Source organism: Lissotriton helveticus, chromosome 2_2, assembly GCF_964261635.1.
Source record: "Lissotriton helveticus chromosome 2_2, aLisHel1.1, whole genome shotgun sequence".
In the NCBI taxonomy this organism is placed as follows: domain Eukaryota; kingdom Metazoa; phylum Chordata; class Amphibia; order Caudata; family Salamandridae; genus Lissotriton; species Lissotriton helveticus.
This window is the reverse complement of record NC_136060.1, coordinates 47,641,835-47,662,703: the sequence shown is the minus strand read 5'-3', so window position 1 is coordinate 47,662,703 and position 20,869 is coordinate 47,641,835.

The window sequence follows — 20,869 nt, the reverse complement described above, 5'->3', positions numbered from 1 at the left end:
AAATGAATCATAGGAAAAAGTTATTTGTTTTCAAAAAAATGAAGGTCAAATTTAAAGTCTCTCAGAACACTTTGTGCCAAAATCTAAAGTCAGTGTTAGGGCTTGGTGAAAACATGAAATCTTCTATATCTGTGAACAAAACATTGTCTATCATTGTAGGTGAAAGTTGGATTACGTCGTTTAGAAGATTAACCGCACATAGATGTGAAGCATCACCTTCAGCATTGGTCGCATCAGCAATGTTCGAATCGGATGTTACCTGCGCACGTGAAGTTTCCTCTTGTACCTCAGCATCAGCAATTTGCATCTGTGAGATCTCAATGAATGCCGTCATCAGAATTGGTAGCCGCTAGGGACAACACCGAGCATGGGCCGTTACCGGTTCAAGCAAATTATCAACATCCATTGGCATGACTTATGGGAGTGTTAGACAGATGTCTAGCACGCATTCTACTCCACATAGCAGGCAGCGTAGAACAGGTAAGATGCAACCTTTCCTGATTGGTCTGAATGACAGAAACCATATGGTATTTAATTCTTGTAGATGAGGTAAACCCAGAATTTGGACGATGCGCTCACAACACTTCTTCTCCAATAGAGCTATCTCTATGGTGCTTGGAGTGGCTCTGGTGATTTGGCTTGCCATGTCATAACAGATGGAGCAAAAGTAGTATCCCTGAAATGAGTCCCAAAAGGTGGGGCAGTCCGCTAAACACAGAGTACACGAAGTTTGGAAATATTCCGAGGACTGCTTGAAAAGCTGCTAACAGTCCGGAACGTACGTTCTTAAATAGATATACAATACCACTCGTATCATACATGTTTAGGATACGACTTAACAATTCTGATAAATCTATATAGGGCAGTTTGTATTCAAAAGGGCATGTATCTCGGCAGAGGTCCTTGTGACTTGTAGACCATAGGTCTCTTTGGCCGAGGTCAGTGGCACAGATTTTTGCAAAAGAAAGGCTTTCATTCTGCTTAGAGTATCAATTTGTATAGAAACGATATTCAGTGAAGGCCAAAAAGGCGACTCCCTGTCTATGTTGGTTTGTGGAAACAATACTTGCATACAGCAAGTGACCCTGGCTGACACAGTTGCTAGATATGGTATACCTGGCAACATGCCACAGCAGCTGTGATCGTTCAACATAAGGTTACTCCCTTTTGAAAGTCGTCCAAAAATGTGATCAATCACTGCAGCTAGTGAACTTTGCAGGTGACAGGATAGGTTGTTAGAGGAACCATCACAGGCCCATGTAAATTAATACCCTGACAAAGGAGAGAACCGCTTAGTGCGTTTTCACAGTTTGAACCGCTAAGAAATACTTCACGTCCCCCACTCCAACATCTGTGTGTGTATGGTAAATCCCAGGATGTCCTGATGTATTCTTTACCCAACCTTTCATATGTGCCTGCTGGTATGCGTTTTAGGCAATACTGAAAATGAAAAATTGTAACAGGCAGAGTGATTGTTCCATGTATTATCCATTCAGTAACTGGTTTTTATGCTACCATAAATAGCAATCTTTTCAGTTTTTCAATGCTCAGCACCGTATAGTCTGCTCCCCTTTGTGCCAATTTGATCTGTTTATCTGTGAGATTGAATTCTGAAAACAGTGATGTAGTATTGATTAAATGCCAAGGCACATAGCCTGTACAAAGGTTTTGCAACGTCCAGCCTAATAGCATTATAGAACATAGTTGCGACTGAATATGTTGCAACATGACCAAGTCCTGTTCCATGATGTCTATGGCAGTAGATTGTATGCTGTCCAATGAATATATCCTGGACAAAACCCATTGTCAACTACAGAGAGAGTTTTCTCTAAATGAATACGATCAATTTCTCATATTCGTTCTGTAGTCTCTGCTTGCATAATCTTCCATACTTTGTTATAAGCTGTATATGTGGAGTAGTGTGGCTCACTGGTTAGAGGCAGCAGATCCGGGAGCAGAGGTCTGCCCCGGGACCAGGGTTCAATTCCCGACGCGGCAGGGTCGTGGACTTGGGTCAGCGGACTCGATAATTCTCGCTTCGGTGCTTACTCTAATCAGGGGTTCCACTCGGCAACTCTGGGCATTAGCTTGCCTAATCTCCACAACGGCCCCATCAATTCCGGGGATGCCTGGCTCCACCTTGGGGACTCCCAGCAGGGACCATCCCACAGGGAAAGCCAGGACGGGTTCCCCAGAGTTATACAGTGCCAGGAAACCTACGGACGGGTAGCAGTGCGCTTTACAAGCTCAAATACATTTACATTTATATATACCGGCATATATAAAACGTTTTTTACTCATTTTTCTTGGTCCTAGTAAGAATTCCTTAAGGTCTGCGCCATCTGTAAGTACAGATAATTTTATTTTATATCCTTAAGTGTAGATCTTTGTAGCCAATCAAGGCAGAGCTTCCCTACACTGTATGTTGTTATTATTCCAGGATGCTCTCTTTGAACATATCTTGGGTCTGGCCTATTGATTTTAAACCCTTGTGTTTTATTCAGGAATCTATCTTGACAGTTGTTTGTGTCTGTGGGTCAGATTAACCATTTTTCCAATCTAGATCCGTTCTGTTGTGAAGCAAAATAGAATATACGTTGACCTTCCCCTCTGAAGTGTTATCACTCTCAGGTGTAGGTGTAGTTATGGACGGGATATTCATGTTTTTGATCTTGGCTAACCCAAGTCAAGACATCTGTTGAACAGTGTCATTCAAACACATTATTTGCTCATGGATAATACAGGCTCTAAACATAGCTTCTACCCCCCGCACTTACCAAGCTTTTGTACCCCAGACAGTTTTTGTCTCAATGTTGTCTTTTCAGTTGGGCATAAAAGGCTGCAGAATAAGTCTGTTTTGTGTTCATTGACATAGTTTTCATTCCTGTTCTGTTCACATTTTTAAGTAAAATGATTCAGCATTGGATAAATTAAACCGTGCAAAATATGGAAACTTCATAGCAAAGGTTTTTGAGCTACCCTTGGTGGTGTAGGACAATGTTCCCATTGGTTATACATATATACAGTTCTAGACATTGTTTATTTGTGCAAGAAATGATGACTATAGTGGTTATAACAATACATTTGTTCATAGTCTGATGATTTGTGAATACTGCTGACACTTCTAGATCAGACATCATATTATTAAGTGTCTCAAAGTCCCAATCATCAGAAAAGGTACTAGATGAAACAAAGCCACTTAATGAAATCTTGAATTGGAGTGGAATCTTCAACAGCTCCGACGGGCCAAAAATGTCATATTCTGTTTTGTCTCAAGCTATACCATCAGGTACAGGAATGGCTGTGATGTTCACTGTTGACAAGTCTCTTTGTTCACAATGAGATGATTTGTGTGGTTTGAGGAGTAAGTTGATGTTCTTATTTGCTGTGTTCATTTTGACATATCTTCTATTTATCAGCATACCCAGAGGTATTACCAGAGCTAACCAAAGTAGAAGAAAAAATATTCCTAACACAATCCAGAGTTCAATCCAAGTTGCTTGTTCTTTGAAAGTTCTATTTGCCGGCATTGTTTCAGGTTTGCTGGGATCCTCAGAAAATGTATCAAATTAATGAAATAGCCAGAGGCAGTTCTGTCAATGGTTGGAATTGCATCAGGATTTGTTGAAATCGATGGAACCACTTGATCACTTGTTACTTCGTCGTAGACAAGTGTTTCATGACAAACTGTTATTTGGATCTCATGAGGTACAAGTTCCATGGCTTTGTTGCATAGTCCTGCTTTTCTCACTGCAGATTCTTCAAAGGTGATGAGTCTCTCAGTTTGAACCTCTTGGATTGTAGCTAGAGGAGTGCGTCCGCTACTTGGTTGGAGTCCACTTGTCCTACTGCTTATTATCGGCCACAGAGTGTGGTTTGATCAGGTCGATGGACCCAAAACTGTTCTCCTTTTTACCAGCAAGGGACGGCAGTAAAACTGTTCTTGATGTGTGGATTGCTAGGACAGGTACAGGTTGTCTGTAAGAAGGCCCAAATTCCTCCCTGTCCGCGATCTTCTCTCTTACTAGATCACCAAGCTTTGGGATCCAGAAAGGCCTTGCTGGGACGGTTGTTTTTTTCCCAGTGGTGGTTGGCTTCAGGAACACATTGCTTTGTTTCGTTCTTAGTTCATTTAAGTCCCGTAAAATAGCCAAACGATCGTTGATATCAAAATTCTTTTGTTCCACCACTGATGTGTGACAATCAAGGTAGGAGACCAACATTCTTGTCCAAAGAGGACCTCATATTGAGTGATACCCCCTAGAGAACTTCTTGGCAAGTTGTTAAGACTATGTTGAATACTTATTAGATGTTTAACCCACCCGTCACCCGAACTTAATACCCTAGCTGTTATAGACTGCTTCATGTCCCATTTTTTTCTTTCCACAACCGAATTTCCCTCAGGATGGAATGGAGAAGAGTACCGCAATGCAACGCCCAAACTGGCCATGGCTTCTTTGTAAGCCTTAGAGCTAAACGCAGGACCCTGGTCAAAATGTAGCATGCCAATGGCGTATGTGCTGATAAAGACTCACAAATCATTTATAACCGTTCGAGCGTCAGTCGAGTGCTGAGGCCACATCCAAATTAACCTTGAACGTGAGTCTACTGCGACCATGATATATTTATAGTTAACATCCCTTTGTAGGGGATCGCAGTGGTCTAGGTAAACACACGCTAATGGCTTATATGAAATTAACAGGGGCGTCTGCGCAGGACGTTTCACAGTAGAGACTTTCTTCTTTTGGCATATTTCACAGTCCAAGATGTAGTTTCTGGTCTGTTTCCTCATGCGTGGTCATAATATCTGTTTTAATAACGATACTGTGGCGGAAATACCTGCATGTGCAGAGGTGAGCCCTTCATGTGCTGCTAGGATTAGTCCTAATTTATGTTCCATATTTGGAATTACCCTATCCCCCACTCCAGGAATTCGTGCAAACGGAACATTGCTAGCATCAGTTATATATGAGTATTTGAGTGGAAACCTTGTAGGTAATGTACTACTGCTGCCTTTGCTTGTAGCATTGTCAGCTAGCATTATTCATCTGTCTATTTTTGTTTTTGAACAAGTGATTGCAGCTAGGAAGCCGATTGCACAGCCCTTTTCGCTGCTTCATCAGCCAATGAAATCCCTTCAACGTGATCACCATCACATTGATGACTCAGCAGTGTTTTATAGTCCTTCTCGTAACTGAGCTACTTGTTCCCATAGCGTTTTATGCTTAATTGTGCCACCTTTTACATCTTTGAATACGTTTTGAAGCCAATTCTGTAAATATTCATTATAAGATTGAACACAATAGAAAGAATCGCACACTATGAGTCTGGAGAATTCGCGATTGGTATGTTCAAGTGCCGTTTTGAATGCTTGTAGTTCAGCTCGCTGAGCTGTAAAATTTAAAAGAGATTGCGTTTTTGTGACCATTGGTCTAAATTTGCAATCACGCATTCAACCTTTAACGATTGCGCATGCAGCAATATATGCTTGTTTACCTTCCGTAGTGGGTTGAGCTGATCCGTCAGTATAAATTATACATTCATACTGGTCTAGAGGCAGAATTTCAGTAGGCAGAGGACATTCTTGTTTGTATTGTAGAAATGCTTGTATTTTCAAATATGGATCAAAACCGTATTCAACAACAGTTGCAGTAAGATAATTATCCCATTGTATCCATCTCAGATGTAATGCTTTAGCATTTGGAATGCTCGCTTTTGTAACTGCCTCTAATGCAGGTACAGGAGCTACTACTATTATGTGTTTCCCCTGTGCCAGGGCTCTTTCTTTTGCTACACCGGTCTGAACAGCTGTCAGAATGTTTTCTGTTGAAGTGAATTTAATTTCTTCTTGTGTATACAAATGTGATTTGTATCCGATTGGTACTTTTTCACCTTCATTAAAAGTTAAGTGTGTGAATCCGCATTGACCCGTAATGTTTAGGATCTCTAAGTTGCGTACGTTTACGCATGTTTTCAAATGCTTAGTTGCTAACATGTCCGTTTCGAGTGAACGCAAAATTTCTGTGTGTTTTTGTGTCTAATTTACTGTTTTAAAATTAGGTTTGAATAATTCGTAGAGAGGTTTTTACCCTTTCTGCATAGTTTATAATGTAAAGTCTTCCAAAATTCAGGAAACTTCGAATCAACTGTAAGTTTTTCAGCGTTTTTGGAGGTTGGAGCAGCGCACACTTTTCTAAAATGTTTGCTGTCAGACTTTTGCCTTCACTTGAAAGTTCATATCCTAAAATGAGGACGTTTAAATGGGCAATTCTAGATTTTTTAAATTTAATTTATACCCCTAAGAGGCGAATCCCAGTATAATGGTTTTCACCCTGTTCAATAGCCTATCCAAGTCATCGTCTGTCAGATAGATGTCATAAACATATGACAATGCCTCATCCTCATAAGTGTGTAGTAAATCTGTTACTCTTGCTGATAATAACCCAGGACAATTCTTGAATCCTTGAGGGAGACGACAGAAGTGACTTTGTGTCCCCATAATTGAGAAAGCGGTCAAATACCTACTTTCAGGTGCAATATTTTGACAAAAGAAACCGTTAGAAATATCTAATGTGGTTTTATATTTTTTTACACTTAATGTTATTCATTAGTGCTGTACTGTGTGCATTTTGCACTGTAAATGTTTTGCAACAAGAGTTTAGATGTCTGTAATCCAATACTAGACGATATGTATTGTCTGGTTTGGATACAGGAAACAAAGGATTGTTCATTGACGAGGTGCATGTTTCATTCACCCCTTGTTATTCAAGTTGATCTAATATCTCGCTGACCTGTTTTTTAGCTTCTTGCTTAACTGGGTACTGCCTTTGTGCAAGTTAGTTGATTTTTTAACTGGATTTTATGGTGAAGCGAGTCCTCATCCCATCCTACATGATTTTTGTATAATGCTGGGGCTTGGGCGACTGCCCATTTCCATTTCCTGGCATAAGTATACTTTAAATGAATTATAATATGGTTAGAGAAGGCTGGCATTGTATTGTATCTATACTTATATAACGCTACTGTCACCCTACGGGTATCCTGGAGCTTTTAGATATCCAGATACTTGGTCAGCTGGTTGATGAGGAGAGAAATGGAACATAGATCAGAGTTTTGGGAAAAGCCAAGTTTTCAGGCCTTTCCTAAATTCGATTAATGAGACACTCTGTCTAATCATTTGTGGTACCTTGTTCCATAACTGTGCCCCTACCAACACTAAAAGCCCTCCCCCCCATCCGGGAGCGTTTACATTTTCTGACTGCCAGCAGACCGGTACCCGAGGACCAGAGCTGTCTCTGAGGGAGATACCAGGAAAATATTTCCTGTAATGGGATTGGGCCCATCTCATGTAAGGCCCTAAACCCCTGGCAGAGTGATTTGCAAAGAACCCTTTCCCTGATTGGTAGCCAGTGGAGCTGCCTCAGTGTGGAGGTGGAAGAAGAGTCACGTCGCAGCCCCAGTACCAATTTTGCCGCCGCAGACTGGACTCTTTGCAGCCCCTGAAATATGTACTGGGGGCTCCTAATATGGAGAGTTGCAATAGTCCAGTCTGCTCATCACTGTGCTGCTTACTACCATAGCGCGCAATTCCTTTGGCAACATGGGAAGTATTCGCAACAGACCAAAGCACACATTTGCAGTCTTGGATGCCTGCAACTCCATCTGGAGGTTTTTGTCAGTTAGGACCCCCAGGTTCCGCACTGTATTGGCCGGGGTCAGTGGGTCTTTCTCCGGAGTGAATCTCAACTCCAATGGAGAATAGATGGTCGGCCTTGCAGGGGAGCCGTAGAGGACTTCATTTTTTCCGCTATTGAACTGCAGAGAGTTCCTCCGCGGCCAATCCGCGGTGTGGCGCATACACTCTTGGAAATGCTCCAAGGGAACTGCCTGTTCTCCTTCTAAAGAAAAATGCCAGCTGCGTATCGTCCGCGTAGTTGACTAAGTCAACCCCGAACGATTTATGATGGAGAACAGCGGCTGTAAATAGGCATTAAAGAGAACAGGGCTAATAGCAGAACCCTGAGGCACCCCGTGAGTGACCGGCATCTTGCAGGAGGTGAAAGGTACCATAGAAACTGTCTGTTCTCTATCTGTCAGATAGGAGCCAAGCCATTGCAAGGCTTTACCCCTGACCCCCATATTTTCCAGTCTCTCTAGTAGGATTGGGTGGCTTACAGTGTCGAACGCGGCTGACATATCGAGAAGTACCAGTACTGCACCATTCCCGTTGTCGGCCCTCATTCGTAGGTTGTCCAGCATAGTCAGGAGAGCAGTCTCTGTCCCGTGCGCTGGCCGAAACCCAAACTGATCCTTGTCCAACAAGTGATGTTCCTAAAAGAAGTCTGACAAGGACCTGCTTACAACCCTCTCCAAGATTTTAATAGGAAAGGGAAGCAGCGAGATTGGGCGAAAGTTGACTGGATTTGTGGGGTCTAAAGAAGGTTTTTTAATCAGTGGTGTCACCACCGCGTGTTTCCATTCCCCCAGAACAGTTCCTGTTTCCAATGACTGATTGCATATCTGTCTAAGCCAGGGAAGAGTTTCCCGGCCATAGGTTTTCCATATTTTCTGTGGCAACGGGTCAGAGGGAGATACTGAGGATATATTTTGCACTACCTCACTGAAGGTGGAATCAGAGAGAGCCTGAAAGCCATCAAGAATGTATAATTGGCTCGGGGCCCCCTCCGTCTCCAGTGGTCTATGGGGGTGGGTGTCGGTATTAAGCACCTCAAGTGATCTAACAATCTTTCCCACTTTATCCAGGAAATGCAGAGCAATATCATTGCATAATTCCTGGGAAGCCACCACTTTAGTGCTCAGACATGTTGGAGCTGACAAATCTCTGACTATCCTGAAGAGTTCTCTAGTCCCATTAGAGGCGTGCAAGATGGAATTGGCATAGAACTGGGCCTTGCAGCCTAGGATCCGTTGTTTATACGCAGTCCGTGCTGCTCTCAGCTCAAGCCTGTCTTCCTCCAAGTAGCCCTTCCTTCATTTCCTTTCCGCCTTCTTACACAGCAGTCGTAGATGTCTCAATTCATCATTATACCATGGTGCTGATGTTTTATTTCTTATTTTGATTTTTTTTATCGGGATTATTTGATCCAATGCACTCATGATATAATTCTAATAGGTGTTGTAGTTAGTCTTCACTGATGCGTGATGTTAGTGTGGCCCCTGACCTACCCAGCTTCGCCAATTCTCTTCCAACCCTAAATGCCACAGGTATCTTGGCTTGTCCCGTATGTTCTGGGAGTAGTTTTTGAAATGAGACTAGGTAATGGTCAGTCCAGTTCTGAGGTGTGACACTCAGAACCTCAGTCTTTAAAGCATTGGCAAAAAGCAGGTCAAGTATATGACCACCTTGATGAGTCTGGAGTTTAACCAGTTGTTGCAGATTTAGGTTGGCACAGGTGTGTGTCAGTTCTCCCAAATGGTTACCCAAGGAGGCATTCTCCCACAAATTAAAATCACCAAGGATGATCATTCTGGAGTGTGCAAGGGAAAGATTGGTAATAATATCCAGGGCGTCTTGATAATAGGTGACGCTCCCAGGTGATCTATAACAGATCAATCCTGTGAGTTGGCTACCTTTGGGTTCCTGTAACGAGAAACCCATGAGCTCTAGCCCACTAACCTCTTCCACTTGTATTGAGGCGAAATGCAGTTCTTCTTTATAGATCATTCCAACCCCTCCTTCTCTGCCCTTAGGCCTTGGGTTATGTAGGATATTAAAGCCCTTTGGGCAGGCAAGTCCTATTTCGAGTGCAGATTCTGCTCGAATCCAGGTTTCGGTTAGGAATAATACATCTAACTTCAGATCTTCAATCAGTATAGAGATTTCTGTGTGATGCTTGACCAGCGACCTGCAGTTAATAAGTCCGCAGCTTAGTCTAATGTTCCCAACCTTATTAATCTTTGTTTTAGCGGGGTTGTAGTTAATATTACCAGACTCTACTCTCTTACCTATTTCCAGTAGCTTAGTCCTTGTGTACACAGCGCGATGTCCCTGGTTCCTCGAACGGCCATCGTGACTAGCCCTAAGCATGGTCGGAGCGCGGACGGGCGCAGACGGGCTTGCCTCTGGCGCGCCAACGGCGCGTGCTCGCTGTGCGCTTGCATTGCCCGGATTAAATAGGCAGCCCGCGTGTCTGGCCCAGCCACTAGTGCGCTCTGCAAAACGGCGCACTCGAGTGGCACCTCCTCACCCAAGATGGTGCTGGAGCCCCCGGACAGACAGAAGATCCAGCTCTAATCAGCGGTGTGTGCAATCATTTAAAATGCAAGTATGCAGCAATTTTAAAAGCAGTAATAATTTTGTGCAACAAAGTTTATTTTTAAAATCAGCAGAGAAACGATTTTAAGCTTCCCTAAAAACGCTCTGTTCCACCAACAGCAGCCCAAGCGCTAGCGTATCTATCAGCTGGCTGCTTGCAAAGCTCCCGATTAAATAGGCAGCCCGCGTGTCTGGCCCAGCCACTAGTGCGCTCTGCAAAATGGCGCCCTCAAGTGGCACCTCCTCACCCAAGATGGCGCTGGAGCCCCCGGACAGACAGAAGATCCCGCTCTAATCAGCGGTGTGTGCAATCATTCAAAATGCAAGTATGCGGCAATTTTAAAAGCAGTCATAATTTTGTGCAACAAAGTTTATTTTTAAAATCAGCAGAGAAACGATTTTAAGCTTCCCTAAAAACGCTCTGTTCCTCCAACAGCAGCCCAGTAATGATGTCCTTGCCATGTGGGCACTCCCTGACAAATTCTGGTGGCCAGTCTTGTTCAGCCAGAATTATATCGTAACCCATGGACAGTCGCTCCCAAAAGAGTGCTTTCACTTTTCTTGGTATGTCTCCTTCCATCCGGAGTGTTATTTCATATAACCTATGTGGAGAACTAACCCTGGTATCCGCAGTTTCAACTTCAATGTCCTCATTCAGATCCACTGTCTCCAGAAGTCCCTTCAGGTTCTGGCGAGCTATTGTTACTTCTGCTGCGCTGTCCAACATTGTCTGAGCCCATTCTCCGTTATTGAGTTGTGTCCTCAAGATCCTCGGCATGTTTGGTTTTTAGACCCTCTACATTCTTTTTGGTGAATTGAGTTTTTGGTTTACTTTTCTGAACGTGTTGATCGTCTTTGGACTTCACGCGTTCTTCTTTGTTTTCTGACCGTCCTCTTCTTTTGGATTTCTGTGATGAAGTCTGAAAGGTATGAGAGGAACGTGTATCAGTATCTTGATACCTGTCAGGTTTTCTCAAATTATCCCTATTCCTGAGGTTATACCGCTTTTCAGAGGGCTCCTTTTGAGGAGACCTACCTCGGGAATGAGAACACTTCTATTTGGAAGTTTGTTTGCTATTTTCCCCCTTTTTTTCAGAGGAGGTAGGAGTGTTTTTAGAAAAGACCTTTTCAGGACTTTCAGACAGTTGGGCTTTTACTGTATAATACTACTAATCTCTGTATATTACTAAGTAATTCATCGTCTGACATTGCTTCAATGTCAGGGTCAGGTGTATAGCCAGCTAAAATCGGTCATGTTGCTCCTGGTCTACCTAGTAGACCGAGTCTGGTAATGCGATTTAAATGTTTTAGGGCGCCTTTAAACCAGAGCTCCTGCTCCGGGTATGTGAGTGGAATTACAATATCCTTGAAAGGAATATATTCCCCTGGTGGCTCATCTTCTTTGTAGAAGTGAAACTAGATTTGAATCTGGGAATACTATCCATGAATAGAATACCTCTGTCTGGTGATTTTAATGTGCCTCTATCACAAAAACTGCTCTACCATCTCTTGATGAAACGCAATGTTTTATAAGTTTTATAGTGATGGCTGTCCTTAAATTTGGAGGAAAGATTATAGCATTCACGTCGGTTTCAGAAAACCCTGTAATGTTTAAAACTCTGTTGGTGTTGTCGCCTGTAGCTGCAGTCGAGGCATTATCCTCATCAGCCATTTCAATGAAAGTTGCAGAGCAAGTTTCAAGGAAACACGCTTCAGTTAGTTCTGCTGCCACTAGCTGTTAAAATGAACTGCTTTTACTCAAACTGAGCTAGGAATTGCCGCTCTTTGTATTTTTTACTTTTTTACCTTTCTTAGCTCTTACGTTGTTGCCGCCCACTCCCCGGTCCATCACAGGTTCGCCCACTTGTTGTGGATGGAGCGGCGGTCTTGGTTGTTCCGGGAGGAGGCGGGTGGGGTGGAGCGCCGACGTCAGCCAGCTGACTGCCGGGTTTTAAATTCCATGCCCCTTTCTCCTCGCCCGGCCGTGTCCAGGGGCCACAACCCCTGCTCCTTTTGGCAGAAATATTACGAAATATTCAGCTACATTTTTATTGAGTATGCAAAAGAGACCAAATGCTGATTTCAGGCACCCTTCAGGACCTCCATTGGCTAAGAATTGAGAACCGGACTAAATTTAAAGCTTTGTGCTTTATGCTTAAAATTAAACTAGGTATAGGTCCCCACTATTTATGTTCTTTAGTCAAGACCTACCAGACGATGCGCCTGCTTAGATCATCCTCCCAGGCCAAATACTCAGTCCCAAGATTCAAATCTGTTCGCTTGGGGGGCAGTTCTATTTCTTAACTGGCACCCGTGTTGTGGAACACTCTCCCTATCCCTCTTCGTCACAAATCCAATCATATAAATTTCCGTAAAAACCTTAAGACCTGGCTATTTAACCAGTAGCCTTGACTTTCTGTTGCTTTTGTCCTTGGCACCGGGAAACCTCCGAGTAGCTGTGCGCCCTACACATTTAATTATAATAATAATAATATAATAATATGCACAATATTTTGGAACACTATATCCTTCATCGTTGAACAAAGCAGAAAGCTAATATATAGGACTTTTTGTCCTACTCAGCTATGGCGGATATTATCCCTTAACCACTCCAGACATCTATTGGAGTATTATGTGTAGGGGGTCTCTGAGAAATGCACAACTGAGTTACTTCAGTATCTAGCGTTAAATAAGTGCCTTCCCAAACCAATGGGTGCCATGTAGTGTAGCTCCTTTATTCCCAATAGGCTCTGCACATTGGAATAATATACACTATTTATTTGACATAGGACTGGGGTCAGTATGTCACTATCGAGTACATTAAACTTAATTGTGTGTGTGCCAGCTAACCGAGAGGTCACCAGAAACTTTCTCGAATAAACAGGAAGGGATTAGTCTCTGACAACCGCTTAAACATGACAACTTTGTTTCTCCTAGAACCGGAACAATATCTTCAGAGTTGTGGAAACAATAGACAACTATTTCAGTCAGTCAATCGTGCATGCTTTGTTTCTACAGAGTTTTGCACAGAAATAGAGAGATGGCATTTCAATTAAAAGGGTTTATTGAACAGTGTTCTTTCTCATGCAAGAGAGGTGAACTGCTACAATCATTACACAGAATGCGAAGTATGCGTACAGCGTAAACAGTAATGTAAAATACTACTGTAATAGCATTGTCTGTTGCTATGACATATATAAAAATACATACATAAATAACACAGGCTGAAATACTCTACTGGTGCTTCTAAAATACGCCTACCCCAGTGTAACTAACATAGATCTAGTACCAGGGAAGACGTAGGTGCTGTCTTTTGCTTTGCCTAGAATTGCCAAAAGTTTCTCTAGGTTCTAATCAGCTTCATACCTTAGAATGAGAGAGGTTGGTATCTGTTTCCCGGGACTCGATTTTCCAACACCACACAAGGGGAGACAGAAACATTGGAGCTGGATTCTCGGCAGGAGGATGACAGCTTCTGGTCAGTGTGTCAGTTGGGGAGTTGGCTTCCTTCGGCACTTTTTGTAGCGAGTTGCATCGTGCAAGTAGGTAGTCGAACTGCACGAAACCACACCGTGTTTTGCCATAGCAAGTGAAGGTATATTTATACCTTGAAGGTGTTTAGGAATGCCAGTATTGACTTAATGTTGGGAATATGAACATCATGAATGAAACCCTAAGGAAAAGATGTTCATGCATAATAAATGAGTTCTTGGAGAAATCAATATCCAGGCAAGGGGAAGTACCTACGGCTTAAGAGTCTGGTTTTCCAAGAAGTCATTGTGAAGTAGATGAATGGATGTAAGTAGCCATGACTGTATTTGGGTAGCATGAGCTATGCCTAAATAAGGACTGGATTTCTATGCCCATAGAAGGGCAATGCGAATTATACTTATATAAGGGCATGAAACGGGAAATGCATGCAGAATCTAAATCAACATACAACAGACATACATGAGACTAATAGGATCCTGGCAATTCAGGACTTTTACGGTAGACAGGCAATTCCTCTCAAGGCTGACATGCACTGACTGGCCCGGGACAGCTGTCTATTTACACTGTGACAGATCAGACAGCACCACCATTCCTCACCAGTTCTAGTCTTGGGGTCCACTCCTGTCAGAGTTGATAGCTTCTGGCACTCTGGTCATCTCATTGCAGATGGCATCCACCTACTACCCCTTACTCATCTCCATTGCCTCAGCACCACTCATTTAAGGACTGTACCCTCAGAAATCTGTGTGTGTGGGGCACTTGGGGTGGCCGTCCCACGTAGTTTTTTACTCACCCAGGGGAGCTCACTGCCAAGGATGCAGTCTATAAGCACCTGGGGACACACAAATATTTTTCTCTAGCTACTTACCCCTCCCTTTCTAAAAAAGACCATGGGAGAAGGACAGTTAGATTCCATCACGTTGCCATCCCTAACCCTATATATTTCTCCTGGCAGACAACGTTCTGGGAAAACCAGCCTTTCCTTAACTAACGTCTGGCTGGCACATCTATCCCACAGAGCAATGACAGGGAACTCATTCACAGTGACCTTATGGAAGTTATTCCTTCCAGTTTAACTTCTGGGTCTCCTACCAAGCTATGCGATACTACTAACCTACTAGTGTTGGCTTTCCTCTTGAAGCATGAAGAGTCTCCACTTCTGTTTCCTGACTACAAATAGTCAAAGTACTTACCCCTCTCAAAGGGTTAACTTTTCACAGGTTCCCACGTTCCTGCTTTTTGGAAGTGGTTTGAGACTCTTTTCCCTTGTCAGATCTTTGAGGTCCTAATGAGTTTTCTTTCTGAGACTTGTTGCTCACCTCATTTCCCTGGTTCAGGCCTGGTACCCGCCTTCTTGGGACATCACCCGGAATCTTTTGTACTCCCTACTACATATGAACACATAATTTGCGATTTCAAGATTTCTGGAACCAGTCAGCTTGGAGTTCACTTAAGGCTCGTGTAACTATGAGGAACAGATATTGAAGATATACTCTTTCATTAATCTAATTGTATAGACCATCATAAGTATCCACTGTATTGCCCTTCGCCCAGCCTTCTAGTGCTCTCACACGGACATCTTTAAAATTTGCCCAGGGTTCCGAACTTCCTCTCCTGGTACACCTCAGGTGTGTGGCCAAACTTCTGTACAAGTCCATCTTTGTATGAGTCAGCTACCTCCACCTCCTCCTAAAGTCAGTACTATATTACTCTGAAGTGTAGGTGCCAACTCCCAAAATGATGCTTGCTTGTGCTGCTTGTCCACCACATGCATTCTTAATGTTCACTCATATAAGGAAAATTATTTGTCAAGGTTATCCTCCACCAAAAACTAGGCAATATAGTCTTTGGCAAGCGAGGGTTGTGTAGGCCCCCTTATAGACACATCATCAGTGCTGTCACATCTCCACTGGAATGCAAGACTCCTGTATGGTATTCCTTTCCGCTTATGAAAATCTATATTCCTGTGGTGCTAGCTTCTACTACTCCAGGGCTATAGATACCAGTTTAGCCTAAAACGTCCTTGCTGACTGCTTGTTTCTGCACTCCAAGTGGCTGATGGCTAGGTCCGAAGGGCTTAGGCTTTCGGATCATGCATCACTTCCATCCCTAGTAGGTGCATTAGGGGATATCCTCTGCCCCCTTCTCTTCTTGAGTTTCCTTAATCTCTTCATCATTAATTGAGGTGGTCTTTAGCTGGGAGACCCATTGCCAGGCCCTGAAGCCTTTGTGGAAATCCTGACTCTTGAATTGTCTACTCCACTTCTTTTCTCTCTCTGCGAACATGCTTCTCAGCTCTGTCATGTAAATGCTCCCTATAGTGACCAGATCTAATGACATTTAAAAAAAGACCTAAGGTGCAAAAAACGTTTTTATTTAAAAAAAAAATCAAAAATTACCCCAATCAGGACCTTATACCAATTAAAAATTCAATTTCAGTTTTTGCTGTCAGTTTAGTTAGAGGATTTTTATTCTCAATATTTAAAACTGAGTGGTACTGACAACGACAAGCTGTGGATCCCACACCAATGTAAGAAAGTGAATTATTAGTAGGGGAAGTCTCTAACCTGTTAAGACCAGACAAGGATATCTGAAATTTAAACCTGAGATCAACTTCTGATAGCTACTGCACATAGCAGACAGGCTTAACTTAGAGAAAATGTGTAAAGCAATTAGAAGCACTAAACCAGTTAAAATGTAACAAACACAACCCAATAAAAAACCCACTTCAATTTATAAACTTAAAATAGCATTCATTAACCCCTTGGCTGTGGCGGTAATTCCGCTGCGGTGCTAGGGGGATTGGGGCCGCGCCGCGCCACCATGCTCATGACGGAACGACTCCGTCATGAGCCGCGGTGGTGCTGTGCTTGTGACGGAATGGTCCAGTCACGGCCCGCCCGCTCACTCAATAGAACGCGCCGCGCAGGCACAAAATCAGCACCGCGCAGGCGCGGCAGCCGGGCCCTGTCGGAACCATTCCGTAACCAGCACAGCCCCACCGTGGCTCTTGACGGAATGGTTCTGTCACGAGCGTGCAAGGTTGTTACATCCTGCTTTTCTTTCTTCTCTGTCCTTCTTTAATGTTTGTTATAACTTGCTCAGCATACATCTATGATGTCACATAGAATGCTGTTTATGTATGCTTGAGATGAGAGTCAGTTACATCTGAGGCTGAGCAGCAGTCCAGCTGCTCCTGGTGGGATTTTATTTGGACTTATTTATTTCTTCATTATCATCTTGATCTGATACCAATCTTCAATAAATCAAATATAATTTTATACCCTGAATTTATGGACATTAATTGTTACAAAGGTGTTTAACAAAATGATACCAAAACATTAAAAAAAACAACAGGGGTAACTGGAGATACACATTTTTAAACATTTAAGTGAAAAAGCACCAAGAGCAAGTAAAGAGCAAATCAAAGATAGTCTATGGTTGACCAGGATCTAGGCATGATTTAAGGCCAACAGAGACAGAGTGTGAGCTGGATACCACAGATAGGTCTTCCCAGTCAGAGATATTACCTTGGGACTTCAGGACAGATTTATCAATTTATCAAATGCTTTGCATTGCCTTGAATGAATGAATGAATGAATGAATGTTGGATTTATAGAGCGCGTGGTTACCCTGGAGCGTCTCAGCACTGTACCACTGGGGAACCCATCCTGGCTTTCCCTGGGAGATGGTCCCTTTACTGGACATTCCCAAGGTGAAGCCAGGCATCCCCGGCGGTGGTGGGGCCGGAGTGGAGATTAAGCAAGCTATTGCCCAGAGTTGCAGCGTGGGACCCCATGGTTAGAGTGGCACCGAGGCGAGGTTTATCGGGCCCACTGACATTGGTCCTGCACCCGGCCGCGTCGGGAATTGAACCCTGGTCCCAGGCCGACCTCAGCCTCCGGGTCTGCCGCCTCTAACCGTTGAGCCACACTTCACCCTGCATCCTCTTGCACCATGCAAGAGGATGCAGGGTGATGCAAAACCTATATTGGAATTACCTTGTGTGTGTGCTGTGTGGCTTGGTAAATTTGGAGTAATGCAAGGCAGTGCAAGTCACTGCCTTGCATTACTCTGCCCAAGGGAGGTGTTCCATGGATGAATCGTGGATGTTACCACACATTCATCCATGGATTTTGGTGGATTCCCAGATTTCCCATAAGTTTTAGCCAGCACATTGTGAACCCTCACAAGGAGAGGACAGGAATGCACCATATAATGTTAAATATGATGCTTTCCTACCCCCTTCATATCAGGCAGAGCACTGCAGGCAGGTGTTATTTTGCACTGCGTCCCATTTTGATAAATATACCCATTCATCTTTAAGACTGAAGTGGAAATACTCCTGCGGGATAAGGTTGCAACCGTATCTGGGTAGAATTCCATTAGGCTGGATAGTCATTGAATGAGGTTGCACTGAAGTAACGGGTTAGGGAGGGAAAATCTCAGAACAGAAAAGTTTTAAGTTTGCACCTAAAGTAGTCCAGTCAGATACTTTTCAAGAATCAGTCAAGATTTCTACATTCTGACACAGTGCCTGATTTAGATCTTGGAGGACTGGTTACTCCCTCATTTATGTGACTGATATCCTGACTGCTGAAATATACATCACATTGTATCCTATGGGACTTGCATTTTGGTGGGCGGGATATTTGTCACCATTGTGATGGAGTAATCCATCCGCCGAGATATAAATCAGGCCCATAGTCTTTTTTTAGAGTTGAGAATCCTCCAGGGGGAAAAGGCTGCACTCTGTATTAGTGGATGAGTTCGATGAGGTTGGAAACCTTATTGCTGATGGCCAGATTAAACTCATTTACTGCTTTGGAGATGCTCCAAGTGGGAGAAACCTATGTCGTTGGTTCCTGCCCTCCTGAGGTCTTGAGGGCCAAAAACCTTTATGCATCCTAACTTTTCTGAGGTGTTAGGAGCAATCCGGTTTGACACATCCAACTGTCTCAGGGTCTCAGGAACTTCACTTGGGAGTTTAAACTCCATTGTAGGCCACCAATTTGGTCAAATGCAGGCATAGTTTTTAATGGTCAGCTTGCAACTTCAGGTAAAAGGCCTCTTGGATCTTGTGTTTCTGTAGCAACACAGTAGGTCAGTCAACTAGACCTTGGAATCTACCCAAGGGGGTTACTGGTATAAGGGGCCAACCATGATAGAGTCAGTGTACACATCATTGCTAAATATACCGTACACGTGTTCTATTTCCACTTAGACTAGGATTGTGTATCCAAACTATGGTAACCTCCTAACCTAGGGCATTTGACACAGCTGCCAGCTGAATCTATGGGATATTAGGGGCTGATTACAAGTCTGGTGGTCTATGGACTGGCAAACTAGTAGTGGTGGTGGTCTGACTGCCAAATTATGACTTTCTGCATCGTTCTGGTGGTGGACCTCCGGCTGTGCCAGGGAAATGCTGTTCCCTGGCGGTGAAGCAGCGGAGGGGCAATGCAATAGGCTGAGCAGAACTAGAGCAGTACTGCTGAGCACATTTTGAGTACCTCCACTGCCAGCCTTTGTCTGACTGTTACTCTGGCTATACAGCCGCAGGACTTGGAGTTCACAATAAAGCTTACTCAAGATGGAGTCCCAGGTCTAGTGCCTTATCCCTGGCCAGGACACTTAACTCCAACCTGCCTGGTGCAGTGAATATGGGATCAATCACTGCCTTTGCCCCTGTCGACCACACCATCTGACCCCCTGACAGCGGGTGCCAGGTGGAGGAGCCTAAATGGGCCTATGAAGAGAGGGGTCCCTGACTGGATGAAAGTGTCAGCTGGAGCAGGGAAGGGATGAGTCCTGATTCCCGATCCAGCAAGGGCCTACAGTTGACATAGAGGCCCAATTTGTGAAGGAATAGTGCTTCAGTATGAGGAGCCCAAGAGTTCTTGGTGGGGGTTGTCTTGTGAGCCCCAGTGGGGTGCGGTGAGCTGTGTTGGGAGCTCACCCCCAGGAGCCCTCTTCTTTCTGCTTAATGCCTGAGGTAGCCCTGTCCTGAGGAAAACCTGCCCGTAGTTGATTTGAGGATTCTCTGGTGGTCCCTGTAGAACAGCTGCCTCCCAAGCTTGGACTGCTGCTGGCTGCTGATTATTCCAAGGTGACGAGTTATTGTGTGGCTCTGGGGGACTATAGCCCAAAAGCCCCTGCAGGAACGCCTCTGATGATTCTGCCACTACAGTGGTTTGTTGGTCTGTTTGCCCTAGATGGTCAGATAGCTGCGGTAACCAGGGAGTGGGTCTACATAGACCTGAGTTGGTGCCGGCTAGCTGTTCTTCCCACAGGTTTAAGACTGGACTGCTGGTCCCCTGTGGCTGCCGTGCTAACTGGAGTGGAGGCCCCAGTGCGAGAAAGCCCACTCCTTGCTAGCGGGTTAGGGACTCCCTCACAGTGGAACAGTTGAGTGCGACAGACCCTCAGTTCTACCTCTCTTTTTCTCGCTCATGCTTCCCCCTGCATGTAGGCGGTGAGGTAGCTTTGATGGACCAAGACTAAGAATCATTACATATGGGGAAGGGGGCTCTATGGCAGTGAGTAGAAGTATTTCTCCACTTTCGCTTCCCGTGGGTGGTATTGCATTGACTACGTGACCATGAGGATGTGTAAGCACCCTTCTTCACAGGCACAAACTAAGATTGTCACATTCAAGACCCCCGTGTCAGGCCCACAAGGAGCGTTTGGGAGTTCAGCTGACCTGCTTTCTAGAAGGCACGGATGCCAACATGATCCTTTTATTCATCCAGGGTTCTAAGTCAGCATTGCAAACTAAAACAGTGGAGGTCCAGATGGATGTGGCCCTCTTATAGCAAGACCTTTGCAATGTGGTAGACAGAGTGTCAGAGGCAGAAGGCTGTGGGAACAGTATGTGGGCTTGCATCCAAGGTCTCCTGCCTATTGATGTTGCCCAAGAATTAAACTAACTGGGTGGAGATGAGGATAACAGAGCCCGCAGGCATAACCTCTGATTTGTTGGCTTACTGAAGGAGTTGAGTTATTGCCTCCTCAGATCTTCCTAGTGCAGTGGATTTCATCATATATGGACATACACTGACACTCCCCATGCTTTATAATTGAAAGAGCACATAGATTGCC